We start from the raw sequence: 27,919 nt of genomic DNA, 5'->3' as shown, positions 1-27,919 counted from the left end.
GCCTCTCACATTAGCTTTGATGACCTCGAGGACCTGGAACGAGATATGTCTGGGGTCACAGTTGTGCACATCTCTACAATGCAGTCCTATCGGGGTATCCCTCCCATGAGTCACATCTCCCACATGCTCTCTCATCCTCTCTCTTAGGGGTCTAATTGTTTTCCCCACATAGTTCAGGGGGCATGAACATGTGAGTACATATACCACACCTTTTGTGGAACAGTTCGCGAACTCATTGATCGGGTACTGGGTACCTGTAACTGCGCTGACTATTGTTTTGCTTTGGTTAACAAACCGACACATGGAACAGTGCCCACATTTAAATGTGCCCGATGTTTGTTTTTGCAGCCATGTGCCTGGTTTTTTGAGAGGTGGTAGATAGCTAGCAGTTAGTCTATCCTTCAGGTTGCAGCCCTTTCTATATGTGATCTGTGGTTTGTGTGGGATCATGGTGGCTACATCTGGGTCCCTTTGAAGGATATGCCAGTATTTAGTGATAATGTTTCTCACCTCAGTGGCATGGGCATCGTAGGTCCCGATGATTCTGCTCAAGTTGTCATTACTTATGTCACTCTTGGGGGTCAGTAGTGTTTGTCTGTCAGTCGTGAGTGCCCTATTATATGCTTGTCGTAGGGTTTTATTTGGATATCCTCTACTCCGTAATCTCAGTTGGAGATCATGGGCCTGGTCCCTAAAGTCGGTCAGATTGCTACAGTTACGCCTAACCCTAAGGTATTGGCCTGTAGGGATTCCCCTTTTAAGGGGGGTGGGGTGACAGCTATCCCACATCAGTAATGTGTTAGTTGCTGTAGCTTTTCTGTAGACTTTCGTGGCTAAAGTACCTCCCTGATCTTTCCAGATCATAAGATCCAGGAATGTGATTTTTTGTTTGTCTATCACGTATGTGAAATGGAGTCCGAGGTCATTGTCGTTCAGGGTGTCCACGAATTCCCTGAAGAGGTCCACCGACGACGTCCATAAAATCAGGACGTCGTCGATGTACCTCAACCAGAGAGGTATATTAGTCGTGAAGCGAGCCAAGGCGTCATTGAAGACGACTTGGTCCTCCCACCACCCGAGGTACAAATTTGCATATGTGGGGGCACAGGGGCTCCCCATTGCGGTACCCCGGCGCTGGTGGAAGGACCGCCCCTCAAAGAGAAAAAAGTTAGAGGTCAAGGTAAATTCTAGTAACTGTAGGAGGAAGGCGTTATGTAATTCATATTGTCTCCCCCGTGTGCCCAGAAAATGTTTGACCGCCAGGAGGCCCTTGTCATGAGGTATAGATGAATATAATGCCTCAACGTCAAGGCTAATGAGGAGTGTTTCTCTCTCAACTGTAACACCATCGATTCTCCTTAGTACGTCCATGGTGTCTCGGACATAGGAGGGTAGGCTCACAACAAATGGGCGTAATATCTGGTCTATATAAGTACTGGCATTCTGAGTGATGTTATCAATGCCTGACACAATGGGACGTCCTTTGAGTGGTTGTGTGCCTTTGTGAATTTTTGGTGTACAGTAGAAGACCGATGTGCGGGGGTGTTTAGGGTCCATGAAATCAAGTTCGTTATTGCTAATCAGTTTCTGCCGATGTGCATTAGTGAGTATCTTATGTAGTTGTTCCTGATATTTCCATTTGGGGTCGGTAGTGAGTGGGGTGTAGCAGTCTGTGTCATTAAGTATATCAGTACACATTTTGACGTATGCATCTCTGTTCATGACTACAATGTTCCCCCCCTTATCGGAAGGTTTTATAATTATGGATTTATCTTTCTCGAGTGTCTGCAGGGCAAGTGATTCTGCATATGTGATGTTGTGTTCTGTACTTTTTCTCTCCTCTAGCACCCTCAATTCCTCTGTGACAGATTCGATAAATAAGTCTATCCGTGTGTAGTCACCCATAGGAGGCGGCCTCCTGCTCTTGGGTTTCAGGTAAGTAAATGGTCCTTCCCCTTCCACCCTATCCCCTTCTCTCACTAAGTCCTGCATGTCCTGAAGTAGCCTATAGTCCCTTTCTTCTACTCCCATATCTGCACACTGTCTTCTGCTAGTTTGGAGAAAATGTTTTCTCCATTTTAGTTTCCTCCCAAATAAGTTAATATCCTTGGTCCAGCTAAACGCATTATATCTGACAGTGGGTATATAAGATAGCCCCTTTCTAAGGATACTCATCTCATTCATGGATAACATTCTTGTGGACAAGTTGATGACCTGCATTTCTTCTGTTAGTCGTCTTTTCTGTCCATCCGATTCCTGAGAGGGTATTGTGGCGCTGTTTTGGCTAAAAAATGACCCTGATTGCCAGAAGATCTTCCCTGGGCTCCTCTTCCTCTACCCTTTGTAGATCCTCTATTCACGTTTTTTCCTCTCTGGTATGTAGTTGCCGGTCTCTCTGTATCTGAGGCTTCGTACTCAGATGAAGAGATATCTGTTTCTTGGTTTTTCTTGCTCTGTTGTTGTTGTATACTCTCATACACTCGCTTGTCTTTGAAATCTTGTACGTCACGTTTGAATTGGTTGTGCTTCCGTTCCTTAATATGTGCAGTAAATCTAGTAATGGCGTCTTCTAGTAGTTTTTCTTTTTTTGCATAAGATGGGTCCTGTTTGAATTGATTGGTCTGTTCAATAGCTTCGTTAAGTTCTGCTGTTAATGTTTCAGATAGGACTTTTTCTTCTTCAAGAAGAATTTGCATCAGCCGCAAAGAGCCAGCAGTCGCCTCCTTCTCCCACCTCTCTTTGATTCTGGCAGTCCGTAGCCTTGAGGCAGGTACTACTGGGTTCCTCAGCCCTCTTGGCACAATATTTTGCTTAATATAATTTTCCAGGCTCTGGATTTCCCAGTAGGAGCGTATATGTTCCTTGTAGCGTTTGGTGACTGTTCTGAATGCTGCTTTACACGATACTGTGTTGGTGCTAAAGGATACTTCTTTTTCAGAGAACACCTCATTCACATCTGCCTGCCATTTAGTTGTATCCACTTTGCCAGTAAGTAGCCCAGCCATGCCTTCCACAGAGGCGTATTCAACAGTCTTAATAACGTCTTTTAGTATATAAATTGGTTTTCATAGAATTAAGCAGGTAAAGACAGTGGAACATGAAAACTTATACTTGCAACAGTGAAGATTTATTTACAGTGATAAACGGTACATATTAGTATCGTACTGTACCAGCATGTAGTCCAGCCTGATAACGTATAATGACCACAAACATGGAGAGCCAGCGGTCCAGTCAGCTCATCACATCATCATCATCTATGTTTCCCTGCCCGGGAGATGATACACTGTGTAAGTCACAAAGGCGTTACCGTGATTCAGTGGCTCTCACTGGTCAGAGTTACCGGTCAGCGGACTTGTCTCCTGCGTCCAACGCGTTTCCTGCAAGGGCATTCATCAGGGACATTGCCAGGAGCTGTGGAGAATAGTGTCTGCATGGCTCTGATAGCGGCCATGCACTGAGGTCTCTGATACAGTTTTAAATAGTCTGAGCGCGGCGCGCGATCCGCCTCTCCTAGGCGTCAGCTGGTGCGGGATACCCGGTCACGTGATAGTGACGTCAGTGGAATCCCGATCATGTGACACTGACGTATAATGAAGGGGGCGGGCGGCCGGTCTCGTACTTAGTGCAAAAGGGATCATAGGGAATCTACGCCCTGTTCCCGGCTATCAGTATAGCAAAGTGAAGTAAATGGTAAGGCATATGCTAGCGCAGGTGTATATGCTACAAATAGTGCTGGCCATAAAGGTAAGGAAAGCGGGGGTATGTTATAAACGGAGGTGTGACACAGGTCTAGATCGTATCAGACACATCAATGATAAAAGTGTAGATAAGGCAAGTCGACCCATACGGTAACATGAAGGCTGTGCCCTTGGAGCTACCATCTCCCCTCTGTCTAGTCAAGAGCCTGCGACTAAAAGTGGACAGTTAGGTTAGGTGTGCACATCTGTGCACCAGAGTCCGCGTCAGTCAGTCAAACATGCAATGTTCATCTTATTAGTCCTTGTTCCAGTGCATTAGATGAAGCTGCTATATTGTATAAAGTCATTCAGTCCATGCGGTTTGAGAGATCTCATTTTGAATGTCCATTCTGCTTCTTTACGTAGGATCAAGTTTTCCCAATCACCGCCTCTCACATTAGCTTTGATGACCTCGAGGACCTGGAACGAGATATGTCTGGGGTCACAGTTGTGCACATCTCTACAATGCAGTCCTATCGGGGTATCCCTCCCATGAGTCACATCTCCCACATGCTCTCTCATCCTCTCTCTTAGGGGTCTAATTGTTTTCCCCACATAGTTCAGGGGGCATGAACATGTGAGTACATATACCACACCTTTTGTGGAACAGTTCGCGAACTCATTGATCGGGTACTGGGTACCTGTAACTGCGCTGACTATTGTTTTGCTTTGGTTAACAAACCGACACATGGAACAGTGCCCACATTTAAATGTGCCCGATGTTTGTTTTTGCAGCCATGTGCCTGGTTTTTTGAGAGGTGGTAGATAGCTAGCAGTTAGTCTATCCTTCAGGTTGCAGCCCTTTCTATATGTGATCTGTGGTTTGTGTGGGATCATGGTGGCTACATCTGGGTCCCTTTGAAGGATATGCCAGTATTTAGTGATAATGTTTCTCACCTCAGTGGCATGGGCATCGTAGGTCCCGATGATTCTGCTCAAGTTGTCATTACTTATGTCACTCTTGGGGGTCAGTAGTGTTTGTCTGTCAGTCGTGAGTGCCCTATTATATGCTTGTCGTAGGGTTTTATTTGGATATCCTCTACTCCGTAATCTCAGTTGGAGATCATGGGCCTGGTCCCTAAAGTCGGTCAGATTGCTACAGTTACGCCTAACCCTAAGGTATTGGCCTGTAGGGATTCCCCTTTTAAGGGGGGTGGGGTGACAGCTATCCCACATCAGTAATGTGTTAGTTGCTGTAGCTTTTCTGTAGACTTTCGTGGCTAAAGTACCTCCCTGATCTTTCCAGATCATAAGATCCAGGAATGTGATTTTTTGTTTGTCTATCACGTATGTGAAATGGAGTCCGAGGTCATTGTCGTTCAGGGTGTCCACGAATTCCCTGAAGAGGTCCACCGACGACGTCCATAAAATCAGGACGTCGTCGATGTACCTCAACCAGAGAGGTATATTAGTCGTGAAGCGAGCCAAGGCGTCATTGAAGACGACTTGGTCCTCCCACCACCCGAGGTACAAATTTGCATATGTGGGGGCACAGGGGCTCCCCATTGCGGTACCCCGGCGCTGGTGGAAGGACCGCCCCTCAAAGAGAAAAAAGTTAGAGGTCAAGGTAAATTCTAGTAACTGTAGGAGGAAGGCGTTATGTAATTCATGTTGTCTCCCCCGTGTGCCCAGAAAATGTTTGACCGCCAGGAGGCCCTTGTCATGAGGTATAGATGAATATAATGCCTCAACGTCAAGGCAGAGCCATGCAGACACTATTCTCCACAGCTCCTGGCAATGTCCCTGATGAATGCCCTTGCAGGAAACGCGTTGGACGCAGGAGACAAGTCCGCTGACCGGTAACTCTGACCAGTGAGAGCCACTGAATCACGGTAACGCCTTTGTGACTTACACAGTGTATCATCTCCCGGGCAGGGAAACATAGATGATGATGATGTGATGAGCTGACTGGACCGCTGGCTCTCCATGTTTGTGGTCATTATACGTTATCAGGCTGGACTACATGCTGGTACAGTACGATACTAATATGTACCGTTTATCACTGTAAATAAATCTTCACTGTTGCAAGTATAAGTTTTCATGTTCCACTGTCTTTACCTGCTTAATTCTATGAAAACCAATTTATATACTAAAAGACGTTATTAAGACTGTTGAATACGCCTCTGTGGAAGGCATGGCTGGGCTACTTACTGGCAAAGTGGATACAACTAAATGGCAGGCAGATGTGAATGAGGTGTTCTCTGAAAAAGAAGTATCCTTTAGCACCAACACAGTATCGTGTAAAGCAGCATTCAGAACAGTCACCAAACGCTACAAGGAACATATACGCTCCTACTGGGAAATCCAGAGCCTGGAAAATTATATTAAGCAAAATATTGTGCCAAGAGGGCTGAGGAACCCAGTAGTACCTGCCTCAAGGCTACGGACTGCCAGAATCAAAGAGAGGTGGGAGAAGGAGGCGACTGCTGGCTCTTTGCGGCTGATGCAAATTCTTCTTGAAGAAGAAAAAAGTCCTATCTGAAACATTAACAGCAGAACTTAACGAAGCTATTGAACAGACCAATCAATTCAAACAGGACCCATCTTATGCAAAAAAAGAAAAACTACTAGAAGACGCCATTACTAGATTTACTGCACATATTAAGGAACGGAAGCACAACCAATTCAAACGTGACGTACAAGATTTCAAAGACAAGCGAGTGTATGAGAGTATACAACAACAACAGAGCAAGAAAAACCAAGAAACAGATATCTCTTCATCTGAGTACGAAGCCTCAGATACAGAGAGACCGGCAACTACATACCAGAGAGGAAAAAAACGTGAATAGAGGATCTACAAAGGGTAGAGGAAGAGGAGCCCAGGGAAGATCTTCTGGCAATCAGGGTCATTTTTTAGCCAAAACAGCGCCACAATACCCTCTCAGGAATCGGATGGACAGAAAAGACGACTAACAGAAGAAATGCAGGTCATCAACTTGTCCACAAGAATGTTATCCATGAATGAGATGAGTATCCTTAGAAAGGGGCTATCTTATATACCCACTGTCAGATATAATGCGTTTAGCTGGACCAAGGATATTAACTTATTTGGGAGGAAACTAAAATGGAGAAAACATTTTCTCCAAACTAGCAGAAGACAGTGTGCAGACATGGGAGTAGAAGAAAGGGACTATAGGCTACTTCAGGACATGCAGGACTTAGTGAGAGAAGGGGATAGGGTGGAAGGGGAAGGACCATTTACTTACCTGAAACCCAAGAGCAGGAGGCCGCCTCCTATGGGTGACTACACACGGATAGACTTATTTATCGAATCTGTCACAGAGGAATTGAGGGTGCTAGAGGAGAGAAAAAGTACAGAACACAACATCACATATGCAGAATCACTTGCCCTGCAGACACTCGAGAAAGATAAATCCATAATTATAAAACCTTCCGATAAGGGGGGGAACATTGTAGTCATGAACAGAGATGCATACGTCAAAATGTGTACTGATATACTTAATGACACAGACTGCTACACCCCACTCACTACCGACCCCAAATGGAAATATCAGGAACAACTACATAAGATACTCACTAATGCACATCGGCAGAAACTGATTAGCAATAACGAACTTGATTTCATGGACCCTAAACACCCCCGCACATCGGTCTTCTACTGTACACCAAAAATTCACAAAGGCACACAACCACTCAAAGGACGTCCCATTGTGTCAGGCATTGATAACATCACTCAGAATGCCAGTACTTATATAGACCAGATATTACGCCCATTTGTTGTGAGCCTACCCTCCTATGTCCGAGACACCATGGACGTACTAAGGAGAATCGATGGTGTTACAGTTGAGAGAGAAACACTCCTCATTAGCCTTGACGTTGAGGCATTATATTCATCTATACCTCATGACAAGGGCCTCCTGGCGGTCAAACATTTTCTGGGCACACGGGGGAGACAATATGAATTACATAACGCCTTCCTCCTACAGTTACTAGAATTTACCTTGACCTCTAACTTTTTTCTCTTTGAGGGGCGGTCCTTCCACCAGCGCCGGGGTACCGCAATGGGGAGCCCCTGTGCCCCCACATATGCAAATTTGTACCTCGGGTGGTGGGAGGACCAAGTCGTCTTCAATGACGCCTTGGCTCGCTTCACGACTAATATACCTCTCTGGTTGAGGTACATCGACGACGTCCTGATTTTATGGACGTCGTCGGTGGACCTCTTCAGGGAATTCGTGGACACCCTGAACGACAATGACCTCGGACTCCATTTCACATACGTGATAGACAAACAAAAAATCACATTCCTGGATCTTATGATCTGGAAAGATCAGGGAGGTACTTTAGCCACGAAAGTCTACAGAAAAGCTACAGCAACTAACACATTACTGATGTGGGATAGCTGTCACCCCACCCCCCTTAAAAGGGGAATCCCTACAGGCCAATACCTTAGGGTTAGGCGTAACTGTAGCAATCTGACCGACTTTAGGGACCAGGCCCATGATCTCCAACTGAGATTACGGAGTAGAGGATATCCAAATAAAACCCTACGACAAGCATATAATAGGGCACTCACGACTGACAGACAAACACTACTGACCCCCAAGAGTGACATAAGTAATGACAACTTGAGCAGAATCATCGGGACCTACGATGCCCATGCCACTGAGGTGAGAAACATTATCACTAAATACTGGCATATCCTTCAAAGGGACCCAGATGTAGCCACCATGATCCCACACAAACCACAGATCACATATAGAAAGGGCTGCAACCTGAAGGATAGACTAACTGCTAGCTATCTACCACCTCTCAAAAAACCAGGCACATGGCTGCAAAAACAAACATCGGGCACATTTAAATGTGGGCACTGTTCCATGTGTCGGTTTGTTAACCAAAGCAAAACAATAGTCAGCGCAGTTACAGGTACCCAGTACCCGATCAATGAGTTCGCGAACTGTTCCACAAAAGGTGTGGTATATGTACTCACATGTTCATGCCCCCTGAACTATGTGGGGAAAACAATTAGACCCCTAAGAGAGAGGATGAGAGAGCATGTGGGAGATGTGACTCATGGGAGGGATACCCCGATAGGACTGCATTGTAGAGATGTGCACAACTGTGACCCCAGACATATCTCGTTCCAGGTCCTCGAGGTCATCAAAGCTAATGTGAGAGGCGGTGATTGGGAAAACTTGATCCTACGTAAAGAAGCAGAATGGACATTCAAAATGAGATCTCTCAAACCGCATGGACTGAATGACTTTATACAATATAGCAGCTTCATCTAATGCACTGGAACAAGGACTAATAAGATGAACATTGCATGTTTGACTGACTGACGCGGACTCTGGTGCACAGATGTGCACACCTAACCTAACTGTCCACTTTTAGTCGCAGGCTCTTGACTAGACAGAGGGGAGATGGTAGCTCCAAGGGCACAGCCTTCATGTTACCGTATGGGTCGACTTGCCTTATCTACACTTTTATCATTGATGTGTCTGATACGATCTAGACCTGTGTCACACCTCCGTTTATAACATACCCCCGCTTTCCTTACCTTTATGGCCAGCACTATTTGTAGCATATACACCTGCGCTAGCATATGCCTTACCATTTACTTCACTTTGCTATACTGATAGCCAGGAACAGGGCGTAGATTCCCTATGATCCCTTTTGCACTAAGTACGAGACCGGCCGCCCGCCCCCTTCATTATACGTCAGTGTCACATGATCGGGATTCCACTGACGTCACTATCACGTGACCGGGTATCCCGCACCAGCTGACGCCTAGGAGAGGCGGATCGCGCGCCGCGCTCAGACTATTTAAAACTGTATCAGAGACCTCAGTGCATGGCCGCTATCAGAGCCATGCAGACACTATTCTCCACAGCTCCTGGCAATGTCCCTGATGAATGCCCTTGCAGGAAACGCGTTGGACGCAGGAGACAAGTCCGCTGACCGGTAACTCTGACCAGTGAGAGCCACTGAATCACGGTAACGCCTTTGTGACTTACACAGTGTATCATCTCCCGGGCAGGGAAACATAGATGATGATGATGTGATGAGCTGACTGGACCGCTGGCTCTCCATGTTTGTGGTCATTATACGTTATCAGGCTGGACTACATGCTGGTACAGTACGATACTAATATGTACCGTTTATCACTGTAAATAAATCTTCACTGTTGCAAGTATAAGTTTTCATGTTCCACTGTCTTTACCTATATACAGTGAGTACACAGGGAGCTGCTGTCAGTATATACAGTGAGTACACAGGGAGCTGCAGTCAGTATATACAGTGAGTACACAGGGAGCTGCTGTCAGTATATACAGTGAGTACACAGTGAGCTGCTGTCAGTATATACAGTGAGTACACAGGGAGCTGCAGTCAGTATATACAGTGTGTACACTCACCAAATTCTTAAATGCTTGTTTATTAAGTGTCACATCAGGCAGGTACAGAAGGAGGACGCGTTTCGGCCTATGACCTTCATCAGCTGAAGACCTCTCTAGATTGTATGGAGCCGCTGACCATGTGGGGGCTACAAATTAAATTCCTCTCTGACCGGACGCTTTCAATTAGTTTTGCATTGTATTATCATCTTTCCCTTCCAGCTACAACCCTACAGGATCCACGGCCGATATCATTTATATAGGAGAAATTTCCTGATTCACAAGTCAACGATGGAGAAAGACAGAAAGAAGATGGCAGAGCGGATAATAACCCTCACCCTAGAGATACTCTTCCGGCTTACTGGAGAGGTGAGGGATTCTGGGAGTGATGTCATCATGACATCATTCTTATCTATGGAATAACAGATGGATAGGACTGGGGAGGTGAGGGATTCTGGGAGTGATGTCATCATGACATCATTCTTATCTATGGAATAACAGATGGATAGGACTGGAGAGGTGAGGGATTCTGGGAGTGATGTCATCATGACATCATTCTTATCTATGGAATAACAGATGGATAGGACTGGGGAGGTGAGGGATTCTGGGAGTGATGTCATCATGACATCATTCTTATCTATGGAATAACAGATGGATAGGACTGGAGAGGTGAGGGATTCTGGGAGTGATGTCATCATGACATCATTCTTATCTATGGAATAACAGATGGATAGGACTGGAGAGGTGAGGGATTCTGGGAGTGATGTCATCATGACATCATTCTTATCTATGGAATAACAGATGGATAGGACTGGAGAGGTGAGGGATTCTGGGAGTGATGTCATCATGACATCATTCTTATCTATGGAATAACAGATGGATAGGACTGGAGAGGTGAGGGATTCTGGGAGTGATGTCATCATGACATCATTCTTATCTATGGAATAACAGATGGATAGGACTGGAGAGGTGAGGGATTCTGGGAGTGATGTCATCATGACATCATTCTTATCTATGGAATAACAGATGGATAGGACTGGAGAGGTGAGGGATTCTGGGAATGGATGGAGTGATAGTAATGTGTCTCTCCATACACAGGATTACACAGTAGTGAAGAAGTCCTCTAGTGGGCGCTGTGGGGCCCCTGGGTGTGAAGGATGGGGAAGAACCCTGAGCCCAATCCCGGGGCCCCTGATACATGAGGAAATGGAGGAAGAGAAGATCCTAGAAGTCACCAACAAGATGGTGGAGCTGCTGAGTGGAGAGGTGAGACTGTGGCTGCTGGGAATGCTGGGACATTATACAGTAACACCACTGGAGGGGTGGGGGGGATGACTGTGTGACCATTGTGTGTGTCAGGTTCCTATAAGGTGTCAGGACGTGGCGGTCTATTTCTCCATGGAGGAGTGGGAGTATGTAGAAGGACACAAGGATCAGTACAAGGATGTGATGCTGGAGGATCAGCAGCCCCTCCCATCAGCAGGTAATAGACAGGACTATATACACACCTCCTCTCTGTATTATCTGGATGGAAAGAATGAATTCAGTCTCTGTATGTGTTCCCTCCAGTCAGATCCAGTAAGAGAACAGCACCAGAGAGATGTCCCCGTCCTCTTCTCCCACAGGATCAGGATCAGGTAGATGGAGATGTTCCCTATGATCTGTACATCCCACCTGACTTCTCCTACTGTCTGATGACTTTTACAATATTTCTCTCACATCTTATGAATCAGGGGGAAGATTGGAACAATATTAATGCTGCAGAGACAGATGTGAGCAGTGATGAGCAGTATAAGGAGGACATCACTACAGGGAAGGATCTGGACTCTATTAATCATATAGACAGCACTTCAGAAGAGACAGATGACAGCAGTGATGAGCAGTATAAGGAGAACATCACCACAGGGAAGGATCTTAACTCTATTACTGATACAGACACAACATCAGAAGAAGAAGAAGAGACAGAGACAGATGACAGCAGTGATGAGCAGTACAAGGAGGACAACACTGCAAGTAACTTCCCAGGTGAGTAATTACCAATAAATGCAATGCAGATTGTAACATCTCAGGACGTTCTATGAAACATGTTTTTACAAGAAGTAAAACAGGTTTGTTATTAGTGACAGCCGGGGAGACAGACTAAATGGTGTGAGATGTAAGAGGGTCCCTAATGCAGATAGTCTTGGGACTTCGACCTTATAGAGTTGTATATCGAGAATGTTGCCATATGGTTTTAAAGCGGTACTCTGGTGAAAATCTTTTTCCTTAAAATCAACTGGTTTCAGAAATTTGTGTAGATTTGTAATTTACTTTTATTTAAACATCTCCCATCTTCCAGTACTTACCAGCTGCTGTATGTCCTGCAGGAAGTGGTGTATTCCCTCCAGTCTGACACAGTGCTCTCTGCTGCCACCTCTGTCCATGTCAGGAACTGTCTAGAGCAGGAGAGGTTTTCTTTCAAATCTCTTTTTATTCAAACAATTTTTTTTCATATAAACATGAAACACAACAGTGTAAGCAAAAAGACCTCAAGGCCCACACCAAAGGTGTAGACCAGGGGCGTAGCTAGGGGTTCAGTCTAGGGGGGGCGAGCAAGTCTTAGTGGGCCCCCAACCGACTAAGTTACCCATAGGGAACCTCAGCAGAAGACACTGCTTTCCAAATAATAAAGGAAATATTTAACTACATTACTCATAGAGAACAGGGACTGAGAGCAGTGTAAAAGGCTTTCTACTTTTCATATATACGGCCATGTAAAATTTAAAGGGGTTATGCAAGATAAAAGAACCATAGCTGCTTTGTTGGGTGACCTCCATCATACTGAGTATTAGATGCTGGGAAAGCAGGGTGACCTCCATCATACTGAGTATTAGATGCTGGGAAAGCTGGGTGACCCCATTATACTGAGTACAAGATGCTGGAAATGACCAACATCATAAGGGGTGTAGTAGTGAGGTATAGTGGATAAGGGGTGTAGTAGTGAGGTATAGTGGATAAGGGGTGTAGTAGTAGTATAGGTAGATATGAGGGGTGTAGTAGTGGAGGTATAGTGGATAAGGGGTGTAGAAGTGGAGGTATAGTGGATAAGGGGTGTAGTAGTGAGGTATAGTGGATAAGGGGTGTAGTAGTGAGGTATAGTGGATGAGGGGTGTAGTAGTGAGGTATAGTGGATGAGGGGTGTAGTAGTGAGGTATAGTGGATGAGGGGTGTAGTAGTGAGGTATAGTGGATGAGGGGTGTAGTAGATAAGGGGTGTAGTAGTGGAGGTGTAGTGGATGAGGGGTGTAGTAGTGGAGGTATAGTGGATGAGGGGTGTAGTAGTGGAGGTATAGTGGATGAGGGGTGTAGTAGTGGAGGTATAGTGGATGAGGGGTGTAGTAGTGGAGGTATAGTGGATGAGGGGTGTAGTAGTGGAGGTATAGTGGATGAGGGGTGTAGTAGTGAGGTATAGTGGATGAGGGGTGTAGTTGTGAAGGTATAGTGAATAAGGGGTGTAGTAGTGGAGGTGTAGTGGATGAGGGGTGTAGTAGTGGAGGTATAGTGGATAAGGGGTGTAGTAGTGAGGTATAGTGGATGAGGGGTGTAGTAGTGAAGGTATAGTGGATGAGGGGTGAAGTAGTGAAGGTGTAGTGGATAAGGGGTGTAGTAGTGAGGTATAGTGAATAAGGGGTGTAGTAGTGGAGGTGTAGTGGATGAGGGGTGTAGTAGTGGAGGTATAGTGGATAAGGGGTGTAGTAGTGGAGGTATAGTGGATAAGGGGTGTAGTAGTGAGGTATAGTGGATGAGGGGTGTAGTAGTGAAGGTATAGTGGATGAGGGGTGTAGTAGTGAGGTGTAGTGGATAAGGGGTGTAGTAGTGGAGGTGTAGTGGATGAGGGGTGTAGTAGTGGAGGTATAGTGGATGAGGGGTGTAGTAGTGGAGGTGTAGTGGATGAGGGGTGTAGTAGTGGAGGTGTAGTGGATGAGGGGTGTAGTAGTGGAGGTGTAGTGGATGAGGGGTGTAGTAGTGGAGGTGTAGTGGATGAGGGGTGTAGTAGTGGAGGTATAGTGGATAAGGGGTGTAGTAGTGGAGGTATAGTGGATAAGGGGTGTAGTAGTGAGGTATAATGGATAAGGGGTGTAGTAGTGAGGTATAGTGGATGAGGGGTGTAGTAGTGGAGGTGTAGTGGATGAGGGGTGTAGTAGTGAGGTATAGTGGATGAGGGGTGTAGTAGTGAGGTATAGTGGATGAGGGGTGTAGTAGTGAGGTATAGTGGATGAGGGGTGTAGTAGATAAGGGGTGTAGTAGTGGAGGTGTAGTGGATGAGGGGTGTAGTAGTGGAGGTATAGTGGATGAGGGGTGTAGTAGTGGAGGTATAGTGGATGAGGGGTGTAGTAGTGGAGGTATAGTGGATGAGGGGTGTAGTAGTGGAGGTATAGTGGATGAGGGGTGTAGTAGTGGAGGTATAGTGGATGAGGGGTGTAGTAGTGGAAGTATAGTGGATGAGGGGTGTAGTAGTGAGGTATAGTGGATGAGGGGTGTAGTTGTGAAGGTATAGTGAATAAGGGGTGTAGTAGTGGAGGTGTAGTGGATGAGGGGTGTAGTAGTGGAGGTATAGTGGATAAGGGGTGTAGTAGTGAGGTATAGTGGATGAGGGGTGTAGTAGTGAAGGTATAGTGGATGAGGGGTGAAGTAGTGAAGGTGTAGTGGATAAGGGGTGTAGTAGTGAGGTATAGTGAATAAGGGGTGTAGTAGTGGAGGTGTAGTGGATGAGGGGTGTAGTAGTGGAGGTATAGTGGATAAGGGGTGTAGTATTGGAGGTATAGTGGATAAGGGGTGTAGTAGTGAGGTATAGTGGATGAGGGGTGTAGTAGTGAAGGTATAGTGGATGAGGGGTGTAGTAGTGAGGTGTAGTGGATAAGGGGTGTAGTAGTGGAGGTGTAGTGGATGAGGGGTGTAGTAGTGGAGGTATAGTGGATGAGGGGTGTAGTAGTGGAGGTGTAGTGGATGAGGGGTGTAGTAGTGGAGGTGTAGTGGATGAGGGGTGTAGTAGTGGAGGTGTAGTGGATGAGGGGTGTAGTAGTGGAGGTGTAGTGGATGAGGGGTGTAGTAGTGGAGGTATAGTGGATAAGGGGTGTAGTAGTGGAGGTATAGTGGATAAGGGGTGTAGTAGTGAGGTATAATGGATAAGGGGTGTAGTAGTGAGGTATAGTGGATGAGGGGTGTAGTAGTGGAGGTGTAGTGGATGAGGGTGTAGTAGTGGAGGTGTAGTGGATGAGGGGTGTAGTAGTGGAGGTATAGTGGATGAGGGGTGTAGTAGTGAGGTATAGTGGATAAGGGGTGTAGTAGTATAGGTAGATATGAGGGGTGTAGTAGTGAGGTATAGTGGATGAGGGGTGTAGTAGTGGAGGTATAGTGGATAAGGGGTGTAGAAGTGGAGGTATAGTGGATAAGGGGTGTAGTAGTGAGGTATAGTTGATAAGGGGTGTAGTAGTGAGGTATAGTGGGTAAGGGGTGTAGTAGTGAGGTATAGTGGATAAGGGGTGTAGTAGTGAGGTATAGTGGATAAGGGGTGTAGTAGTGGAGGTGTAGTGGATGAGGGGTGTAGTAGTGTGGTATAGTGGATAAGGGGTGTAGTAGTGGAGGTGTAGTGGATGAGGGGTGTAGTAGTGGAGGTATAGTGGATGAGGGGTGTAGTAGTGGAGGTGTAGTGGATGAGGGGTGTAGTAGTGAGGTATAGTGGATGAGGGGTGTAGTAGTGAGGTATAGTGGATGAGGGGTGTAGTAGTGAAGGTATAGTGAATAAGGGGTGTAGTAGTGAGGTGTAGTGGATAAGGGGTGTAGTAGTGAAGGTATAGTGGATAAGGGGTGTAGTAGTGGAGGTATAGTGGATGAGGGGTGTAGTAGTGAGGTATAGTGGATAAGGGGTGTAGTAGTGGAGGTATAGTGGATGAGGGGTGTAGTAGTGAGGTATAGTGGATGAGGGGTGTAGTAGTGAAGGTATAGTGGATGAGGGGTGTAGTAGTGAGGTATAGTGGATAAGGGGTGTAGTAGTGGAGGTATAGTGGATGAGGGGTGTAGTAGTGGAGGTGTAGTGGATGAGGGGTGTAGTAGTGGAGGTGTAGTGGATGAGGGGTGTAGTAGTGGAGGTGTAGTGGATGAGGGGTGTAGTAGTGGAGGTGTAGTGGATGAGGGGTGTAGTAGTGGAGGTATAGTGGATAAGGGGTGTAGTAGTGAGGTATAGTGGATAATGGGTGTAGTAGTATAGGTAGATATGGGGGGTTTAGTAGTGGAGGGGACAGGGCACACACCTTCCAGTCAGCTCTACTGTGTGTCGGCTCTCTGCATAAGTGAAAGTGAAAGTAAGGGATTGTGCTGTGCAGCCGTCCCCTAGTGAGGCAAAGAGTCTGCTGCCTGAGGCAGAAAGCTCATTCTATCTCATGGCAGAAGCTGCAGTTACCAAGTGGACACATGGCAGACCCTCTTCTTACCACCCGCCCGCCATTTTTTCCACTAATACAGCAGGTATACACACCCCAAGCTGCATCCCCCCAGTAGCCTGTAACTCCAAATTAGGTCCCCGTCATTTGGCCAGACCAGTACATCACACCCCACACCTCCTCTCCCCCCAGAAAAAGAAAGGACGCCATAATTACCTGCAAGGCAGTACTGTCACAGTCAGCCTCAGGAGTCAGCTCACTCCCTGAGTCTCTGCTCTGTGTGTGTGACTCAAGTGCAGGGGGAAGGGAGCGGCCTCTTGTGGCTGGAGGTGGAATTGCTCTGCCTCCGGCCACAGGAGTGATTACATGGCCAGGCTCAGCATCCAGCAGCTGAGTGCCGTCCCAAGAGAACTTTCCGGATGCCGGGGGACCCAATTCAGCGAAAAATCTCTGGAGATCACAGTGGGCCCCTGCCAGAGTGGGCCCGGGGGCGGCCGCCCACCCTGCCCCCTATCAAATATCGCTACTGGTGTAGACCTATCCAGAGCACTCAGTAAACGGAGGATACAGAAGCGGAGACTAACAAAAAAACAGAACCTGGAGCATGTAAAAAAGGAGGGGACTTGGGTTTAGTCAGATAGTATGAAGTGGGAAACAGATGGGGGGGGGGGAAGGGTATAGGGTGGAAAAAAAAGGGGGGGGGGTTCAGGGTTAGGTGAAGAGGTAGTTAAGGGGCGGTAAATGGGCTAAAGGACATAGGGACCTATTCTACGGAGCGATAATCAGCCGAATCGGCTGATCGTTCATTTGGGTTCAAATCTAAAATCATTGTTCGCCACTAGCGCATTGCTACGGTGGAATAGCGGTGCGCAGCGGCGACCGTCGGTTTCAAAACATCATACTTTACCTGTCCGGGCTGCAGGTCTTCTCCTTCTCCCGGTCCCGCGCACAGCAGCAGCTTCGGAGTGGCCTGTCAGAGCTGACAGACCGCTCAGCCAATCACTGGCCGGGACCGCTGCGGCCAGTGATTGGCTGAGCGGTCTGTCAGTCCAGATGGCCCCACTCCGAAGCTGCGGGAGAAGGAGAAGACCTGCAGCCCGGACAGGTAATGTATAAAACAAGGGCTGCAAGGACATCGGTAACAATGTCCCTGCAGCCCTCGCTAAATGATCATCGGGGCCGTGGAATAGGCCCAGTAAACGAGCAGCGATCTAGCAGATCGGTGTTCGTTTACATCGTTGCTTGGCCCGTGGAATAGGAGCCTTACGTACCAGTGCTGTCCAAGGGAGCCAGAGAGTTAGGCGCTTATCGTGTGAAATGGTATGCCAGCTACAGACCTCCTGCATACACCGAACATCTTCGACCTTCTCAATCCATCTAGCTACTGGGGGGGGGGGGGAACAGTCGACCTCTAGTATAGGGGGATCATCATTTTGGCAGCTGCCAGAAGGTGGGTGACCATATTTGGCGTGGGTCCTGGTAGTTGAGCAATTAACGATATAACCTGATCCCAGAAGGGGCGGATAAGTGGACAATGCCACCATATGTAGCATATAGTCCCTCTGTCGCTACGACAGCGCCAACATAGCTCATCAGGAGTAATGCCATGATCAAATAGAAAAGCTGGAGTCCTATACCAGTGGGAAAATAAGGCAACAATAGAAGGCAACAATCAGCCGATATCGTTCATGTCGGCTGATCGTTGCGTTGTTTGTCTTTCCAACATGTTGAAAGACAAACGACTGATCTGCTGCCGTCGCTCTGTGGAATAGGAGCGGCAGCAGCAGACCGCCGCTATCCTCTATGGGCTGCCCGGACAATCTAGTGATCACCCAGGCAGCCCCCCCGCAGCTCCCTGCGGCCCCTCCCATACTCACCCGCTCGCTGCCGCCACAGCAAGGGGGGTACGAGGAGCAAACGAGCGCTGACAGCGCTTGTTTGCTCCTCTCGTCAGCCTGTGGAATATGACCTTAAGTGGGGTGGAGAAGGTGTCAGCCCGACCACAAAGGTCCTTCATCACTGAAAGGGTGGCTGTAAGTAGGGGGCAGTTGTGTAAAGAAGAGGGGCTCAGTAGGAGCGGGTTCCAGAGCAACAATTCCCGGGCAGTGGTTAGCAAGGACAGTTCCATGTCATTATTGGGGGCCCTGATATTAGAGGGGACATTCCTAACAAGTGAAAGCCATCTGGCTAGGTGTGTGTTTGTTTTTTTTTCCATTTACGCCGCTTACCATGCGGGAAGAATAATTATATTTTAATAGATCGGACAATTCCGTACGCTACGATATATAATATGTTTATTCATTTATTTATATTTTCTATTTTTAGAATGGGCAAGGGGGTCTTTTAAACTTTTATTGGGAGGGGGTTATAACACTTTTTTTATTACACTTTTATTTACTGTAAAAGATGCAATCATTAGATTGCATATACTGATCTATGCTATGACATAGCATAGCATACATCAGTGTTATCGGCGATCTATGCTATGAGCCTGCCTGAGAGCAGACTCTATACATGGATCGCCGATCCGACAGGACTTAGATAAGTGACTTACCCCCTACTGTTGGCTTGGCTGCGGGGGTCCTGATCAGATGCTTGTTCTGTCACGAGTACCTTAAACGTCGCGATCGCTATAGATTGCGGCATTTAAGGGGTAAATGAGACACAGCTGTGGGATCGCAGCTGCCTCTCATTACCTCCGGCCCCGGACACACTGATGTGAGCGGGACCGCTCTCCCTGCCGCGGTCCCGCTCACATCAGAAGCCCCATCAGTGCAGGAATGTACATATACATTCCTATTCCTACTGCACGGGGTATGTGCAGTAGGAACGTATATATACATGTTACTGACGGGAAGGGGTTAAGTTGGTTGCTTAAGCTAGTTAATTCGTTCAAGATTTGGGTTATTCTAGATTTTTTTGTGAAGGGATTCTAATGGTAGAAATTAGCAAAAAGAGGGAATTAAGTAAATTCATCTTTTCTTTTTTCTTGGCTGAGGCCAGGGCAATCAGTTCTCCTCTCATCACTACCTTGTGGGTTTCCACAATATGGGGGCAGATATGTCAGACAGAGACCTGTGTCTTTAAATAGAAGTAAATTACAAATCTATATAACTTTCTGAAACCTGTTGATTTGAAAGAAAAAGATTTTAGCTGGAGTACCCCTTTAAAGGGATTGTCTGGTATTACATCATTTATTATACAATGCACAGGGGTGGGGTGGATTATAAAAAAACTTACTTACCTTCATTTTGTTCCCAGCCATCCCCAGGATGGTGGGATGGGGAGAATGAGGAGGAATTCTGGGAAAGCTGCACTTAGAGATGTTCTATAAATAAGACGAGCAATATCTGCAGAAGCCGCACCGTTATATTACTCCTCACTAATAGAATGAGTTTCTTCTTGGCAGCTGAGTGTACCCGGAGATCAGAGGGACATCAGATATCTCCAGATATTACAGCAGATGGTCAGATCACACAAGATACATATGAAGAACATTCTATTACCCCAGATATACCCCCAGCCCCTCACAGCAAAGATCTGCCATCTCATTCTGTTATACAAGTCCCATCTACTGATCCATCACAGACTGTTATACAGGATAAAAGGCAGAGAAAGGATGGTGAAGATAAAAGCGCTCAAACAGAAAAGAAGCCATTTTCATGTTCAGAATGTGGAAAGCGTTTTATTCAGAAATCAAAGCTAATTGATCATCAAAGGATTCATACAGGAGAGAAGCCATTTTCCTGTACAGAATGTGGAAAGAGTTTTACTAACAAATCAAATCTTCTTACACATGAAAAATTTCACACAGGAGAAAAGCCATTTCCATGTTCTGAATGTGAGAAATGTTTTACTTCAAAATCACATCTTGTTAAACATCAAAGATCTCACACAGGGGAGAAGCCATTTCAATGTCCAGAATGTGGAAAGTGTTTTAATGACAAATCATATCTTCTTACACATGAGAAATTTCACACAGGAGAAAAGCCATTTCAATGTTCTGAATGTGGGAAATGTTTTACTTTAAAATCACATCTTGTTACACATCAAAGACTTCACACAGAAAAGAAGCCATTTTCATGTTCAGAATGTGGAAAGCGTTTTATTCAGAAATCAAAGCTAATTGATCATCAAAGGATTCATACAGGAGAGAAGCCATTTTCCTGTACAGAATGTGGAAAGAGTTTTACTAACAAATCAAATCTTCTTACACATGAAACATTTCACACAGGAGAAAAGCCATTTCCATGTTCTGAATGTGAGAAATGTTTTACTTCAAAATCACATCTTGTTAAACATCAAAGATCTCACACAGGGGAGAAGCCATTTCAATGTCCAGAATGTGGAAAGTGTTTTAATGACAAATCATATCTTCTTACACATGAGAAATTTCACACAGGAGAGAAGCCATTTCAATGTTCTGAATGTGGGAAATGTTTTACTTTAAAATCACATCTTGTTACACATCAAAGACTTCACACAGGGGAGAAGCCATTTCCATGTACTGAATGTGGAAAAAGTTTTACTTTGAAAAGACAGCTCACTACACATGAGAGCATTCACACAGGGGTAAAGCCATTTCCATGTTCAGAATGTGGGAAATCTTTTGTTCGGAAATCACATTTTGTTAAACATCAAAGAACTCACACAGGTGTGAAGCCATTTTCATGTTCAGAATGTGAGAAATGTTTCTCGGTGAAAGATCGTCTCGTTGAACATCTAAAATTTCACATAGGAGAGAAGTCATTGTCATGTTCAGAATGTGGAAAGTATTTCTCAAGGAAAACATATCTTGTTCAACATAAGAGAATTCACACAGGAGAAAAGCCATTTTCATGCTCAGAATGTGGGAAATGTTTTTGTCACAAATCACAACTTATTAACCACCAAAATACTCACAAAGGGGGGGAGGAGATATTTCCATGTTCTGAATGTGGGAAGTGTTTAGCAAGTAAAGCCTCACTTGTTCGACATCAAAGAAATCACACAGGGGAGAAGCCATATCCATGTTCAGAATGTAGGAAACGTTTTGCTGCGAAATCCATTCTTGTTTTGCATCAAAAAATTCACACAGGGGAGAAGCCATTTTCATGTTCGGAATGTGGGAAATGTTTTAATAGTCAATCGAGTCTTTTTGTGCATCAAAGAACTCACACAGGGGAGAAGCCATTTTCATGTTCAGAATGTGGGAAATGTTTTACTGCAAAATCATCTCTTGTGGTGCATCAAAATATTCACATAGGGGAGAAGCCATTTTTGTGTTCAGAATGTGGAAAATGTTTTTCTCAAAAGCCAAGTCTTGACGCACATCAGAAAATTCACGCAAGGGAAAAGGCATTTTCCTATTCATAAAGTGGGAAATGTTTTACTATGCAGTCAGATGCGGTTGCACATCAAAAGTTCACACAGGTTAGAATCCATTTTCGTGTTCACAATGCGGGAAATGTTTTACCCAAAAATCAAATCTTAGTAAGCATTAAATTTACACTTGAAGAAGCCGTTTTTATGCTCAGAATTTGGATTTTTTTAAACTATGAAATCAACTGTTCCTTTACATCTAACATTGCACTCAAAGTAGAAGCCATTTTCATGTACTGTATGTCTGAAGTCTGGAAGGAAAAAGTCATCTCTAATCGAACATCGAGATCGTTATCAAAGAACTCTTATTCTATGTCTTTTATTGTCAAATGGAACTTCTATTGTAGTCACATGTCATAGCCAGAAATAAAGATGAGCCCATATATATATATATATATATATATATATATATAAAAAGATGATTTGTCATACTAATCTGTTATTGGTCATGTGATGTTTTAGGGCGGAGCCTATTAATGTGAATATATACAGCAACATATTTGTATAAATTGTTTAACCCCTTCCCGCATATAGACGTGTTGGTGCGTTTCATTATAAAGCCTTGTTCCCGCAAATGGATGGACCGGCAAATCTCCCTGTGTTCACCATCAGGGCTCTGTGAAGCAACTGCATAGGCCTGATGGTAGCCATGGCAACTGAAGGCCTCTCATGTCATGGCTATGGCTGCCAGGCATAATACACTGCAGATAAGCCAAGCAGTGTGAGCTCGGCCTCTTCCACCTCCTTCCCTAGCGACAGGTCCACCATTATCACTGAGCATCTCCACACCAACCCTGGGAACCATTAAAGCAAATGTACCTTATCTTAGCTGCTTGGCGCCAGCCCAAGGTCCTCTTTTTTAAACGCCGCCTGGTTCCCACAGCCCCCAGTGTGATGTGACCCCCTTCCCTCTGTGACGCGGCTCCATTAGAATCAGGGAAGGGGATATGGTCACACTGAGGGGCGATGGGCCTGTCTGATGGTACATTCCCTTTAAGCTTTCCATTCCCCAAAGAATGGAGGGAAAAGAAAGTCCCCCCTCCCCCCTTCACACCCATGCGCCCTGGTTCTGAATGGGATCATTTCCAAATTGCTGGTGGAGACGGACAGTTCTAAAAAACTGATGGTGGCGGCCATTTTTGCTGTGCATTAACATTTTGTGGAGAAAATAAGGTGTGCACTGGGCAACGCTATCTGTGCCAAGGTCCACATTACCACTGATACATTGAACCGTAAGACCAGGCAGGGATGTTACACTTCCCTCACTGTTCAACTGCGGTGATTGGCTGAGCAGGCCGTCGCTCAGCTGGAAACACAGAGACACCCCCAGAGTGAGTGTCCGACAGCAATCAGTGATTGGCTGAAAGGGCCGTCACTGAGCTGGGAGACTGGGGGAACCACAGACAGGTAAGTATGGTCTTTTTTTATTATTCATTAGTCCCTGTATTGTTCCTTTCGCCTGCACTGCTGACTTTCTGATTCTGATTCTATACTTATACAAGGAGGGGATGGATGGAGGGAAGGGGAGGGATGGTGGGTAGGCTCTATACATATACAGGGAGGGGATGGAGGAAACAGGGAGGGATGATGGGGAGGTTATATACATATACAAGGAGGGGATGGATGAAGGGAGGGGGAGGGATGATGGGTACATACTATACATATACAAGGAGGGGATGGATAGTGGGTAGGCTCTATACATATACAAGGAGGGGATGGATGGAGGGAAGGGGAGAGATGGGGGGAAGGCTCTATACATATACAGGGAGGGGATGGAGGAAAGGGGGAGGGATGATGGGGAGGTTATATACATATACAAGGAGGGGATGGATGGAGGGAGGGGGAGGGATGATGGGTACATACTATACATATACAAGGAGGGGATGGATAGTGGGTAGGCTCTATACATATACAAGGAGGGGATGGATGGAGGGAAGGGGAGGGATGGGGGGAAGGCTCTATACATATACAGGGAGGGGATGGAGGAAAGGGGGAGGGATGATGGGGAGGTTATATACATATACAAGGAGGGGATGGATGGAGGGAGGGGAAGGGATGATGGGTACATACTATACATATACAAGGAGGGGATGGATAGTGGGTAGGCTCTATACACAGGGCCGCATCTGCCATGAGGCGAAGTGAAGTCTTCGCCTCAGGCGGCAGCTCATAGGGCCTTGCAGGGTGCAGCACTGGCCGCCCCTGCACAGTGAGCTTTCATGCATATATTATATGCATGACCGCTCACTGACTACAGGAGCAGAGATATCAGCCACAGACTGATGTCTCTGCCCCTGTATGCGTATTCCGGGGCGTGCTACGCTAATAGCGTACTGCCCACGGAATTTACGTGCAGAAGCAGGGACTCCAGTGGGATGCCGGACTCCCTGCTTCTGCACTATAGGAGCGCCCCCTGCTGTCAGCTGTGTCTGTTACCTCATTAGGAGGCGCACACAGCTGACAGGAGGCTCAGAGCAGGGAACTATGAGTTCTCTGCTCTGTGCCAGTCACTTCTAGGTCGCAGGCTGTGTTAGTGCTGCGATCTAGAAGTGATCTGGAGCAGCCAGTGATGTCTTCCTGGTCAGGCTGCTCCATGAGATCTGTGATCAGCCCGACCAGGAAGCGACCAGGAAGCATCCAGGAGGACACAGCAGCAGCAGCGTGGGTTGTGACTATCAGCGTGGGAAGGATTGGTGAGGTGAGTAGCTGGCCTGTTTTTTTTTTTTTTACTTTGCTGAAGATGGGGGGACACAGGGGGGGATTATAAGGAGATGGGGGGGGACACAGGGGGGATTATAAGGAGATGGGGGGGACACAGGGGGGATTATAAGGAGATGGGGGGACACAGGGGGGGATTATAAGGAGATGGGGGGGACACGGGGGATTATAAGGAGATGGGGGGGCAGGGGGGATTATAGGGAGATGGGGAGACACGGGGGATTATAAGGAGATGGGGGGGACACGGGGGGGGGATTATAAGGAAATGGGGGGCAGGGGGGATTATAAGGAGATGGGGGGGGACACGGGGGGGGATTATAAGGAAATGGGGGGCAGGGGGGATTATAAGGAGATGGGGGGGGGACACGGGGGGATTATAAAATGGGTGGGACACGGGGGGATTATAAGGAGATGGGGGACACAGGGGGGATTATATGGAGATGGGGGGACACAGGGGGGATTATAAGGAAATGGGGGGGCAGGGGGGGATTATAAGGAGATGGGGGGGGACACAGGGGGGATTATATGGAGATGGGGGGGACACAGGGGGGGGATTATAAGGAGATGGGGGGGACACGGGGGGATTATAAGGAGATGGGGGGACACAGGGGGGGGGGATTATATGGAGATGGGGGACACAGGGGGGGGGGATTATATGGAGATGGGGAGACACAGGGGGGATTATAAGGAGATGGGTGGGACACGGGGGGATTATATGGAGATGGGGGGGGGACACGGGGGGATTATAAGGAGATGGGTGGGACACGGGGGATTATAAGGAGATGGGGGGACACAGGGGGGATTATATGGAGATGGAGGGACACAGGGGGGATTATAAGGAAATGGGGGGGCAGGGGGGATTATAAGGAGATGGGGGGGACACAGGGGGGATTATATGGAGATGGGGGGACACAGGGGGATTATAAGGAGATGGGGGGACACAGGGGGGATTATAAGGAAATGGGGGGGCAGGGGGGATTATAAGGAGATGGGGGGGACACAGGGGGGATTATATGGAGATGGAGGGACACAGGGGGGATTATATGGAGATGGGGGGACACAGGGGGGATTATAGGGAGATGGGGGGACACAGGGGGGGATTATATGGAGATGGGGGGACACAGGGGGGGATTATATGGAGATGGGGGGACACAGGGGGGATTATATGGAGATGGGGGGACACAGGGGGATTATAAGGAAATGGGGGGGGACACGGGGGGATTATTAAATGGGTGGGACACGGGGGGATTATATGGAGATGGGGGGACACAGGGGGATTATAAGGAAATGGGGGGGCAGGGGGGGTTATAAGGAGATGGGGGGGGACACAGGGGGGATTATAGGGAGATGGGGGGACACAGGGGGGATTATAGGGAGATGGGGGGACACAGGAGGGGATTATATGGAGATGGGGGGACACAGGGGGGATTATATGGAGATGGGGGGACACAGGGGGATTATAAGGAAATGGGGAGGGGACACGGGGGGATTATAAAATGGGTGGGACACGGGGGGATTATATGGAGATGGGGGGACACAGGGGGATTATAAGGAAATGGGGGGGCAGGGGGGGTTATAAGGAGATGGGGGGGACACAGGGGGGATTATAGGGAGATGGGGGGGACACAGGGGGGATTATATGGAGATGGGGGGACACAGGGGGATTATAAGGAAATGGGGGGCAGGGGGGATTATAAGGAGATGGGGGGGACACAGGGGGGATTATATGGAGATGGGGGGACACAGGGGGGATTATATGGAGATGGGGGACACAGGGGGGATTATATGGAGATGGGGGACACAGGGGGGATTATAAGGAGATGGGGGGGACACGGGGGGATTATAAGGAAATGGGGGGACAGGGGGGATTATAAGGAGATGGGGGGACACGGGGATTATAGGGAGATGGGGGGACACAGGGGGGGGTTATAAGGAGATGGGGGGACACAGGGGGGATTATAAGGAAATGGGGGGACACAGGGGGGGGGGATTATATGGAGATGGGGGACACAGGGGGGGGATTATATGGAGATGGGGAGACACAGGGGGGATTATAAGGAGATGGGTGGGACACGGGGGGATTATATGGAGATGGGGGGGGACACGGGGGGATTATAAGGAGATGGGTGGGACACGGGGGATTATAAGGAGATGGGGGGACACAGGGGGGATTATAAGGAGATGGGGGGGGACACGGGGGGGATTATAAGGAGATGGGGGGACACAGGGGGATTATATGGAGATGGGGGACACAGGGGGGGGGGATTATATGGAGATGGGGAGACACAGGGGGGATTATAAGGAGATGGGGGGGCAGGGGGGATTATAAGGAGATGGGGGGACACAGGGGGGATTATATGGAGATGGGGGACACAGGGGGATTATAAGGAGATGGGGGGACACAGGGGGGATTATAAGTAGATGGGGGGGACACAGGGGGGATTATATGGAGATGGGTGGGACACGGGGGGATTATAAGGAGATGGGGGGACACAGGGGGGATTATATGGAGATGGGGGGACACAGGGGGGATTATAGGGAGATGGGGGGACACAGGGGGGGATTATAGGTAGATGGGGGGACACAGGGGGGGATTATATGGAGATGGGGGGACACAGGGGGGATTATATGGAGATGGGGGGACACAGGGGGATTATAAGGAAATGGGGGGGGGACACGGGGGGATTATTAAATGGGTGGGACACGGGGGGATTATATGGAGATGGGGGGACACAGGGGGATTATAAGGAAATGGGGGGGCAGGGGGGGTTATAAGGAGATGGGGGGGGACACAGGGGGGATTATAGGGAGATGGGGGGACACAGGGGGGATTATAGGGAGATGGGGGGACACAGGGGGGGATTATATGGAGATGGGGGGACACAGGGGGGATTATATGGAGATGGGGGGACACAGGGGGATTATAAGGAAATGGGGAGGGGACACGGGGGGATTATAAAATGGGTGGGACACGGGGGGATTATATGGAGATGGGGGGACACAGGGGGATTATAAGGAAATGGGGGGGCAGGGGGGGTTATAAGGAGATGGGGGGGACACAGGGGGGATTATAGGGAGATGGGGGGACACAGGGGGGATTATATGGAGATGGGGGGACACAGGGGGATTATAAGGAAATGGGGGGCAGGGGGGATTATAAGGAGATGGGGGGGGCACAGGGGGGATTATATGGAGATGGGGGGACACAGGGGGGATTATATGGAGATGGGGGACACAGGGGGGATTATATGGAGATGGGGGACACAGGGGGGATTATATGGAGATGGGGGGGACATAGGGGGGATTATAAGGAAATGGGGGGACAGGGG

The 27,919-nt window shown here is 47.5% G+C and overlaps 1 pseudogene; it reads left to right on the top strand.

Annotated features, from left to right (window-relative positions):
* The window catches only part of LOC138786652 (zinc finger protein 208-like), a 102,613-nt pseudogene that overhangs the window by 25,928 nt on the left and 48,766 nt on the right, over positions 1-27,919 (top strand).

This window comes from Dendropsophus ebraccatus, chromosome 3 (genome assembly GCF_027789765.1).
Source record: "Dendropsophus ebraccatus isolate aDenEbr1 chromosome 3, aDenEbr1.pat, whole genome shotgun sequence".
NCBI lineage: Eukaryota > Metazoa > Chordata > Amphibia > Anura > Hylidae > Dendropsophus > Dendropsophus ebraccatus.
Note: the sequence above shows the minus strand (reverse complement) of the source record. Positions and strands in the feature narration are given on the sequence as shown.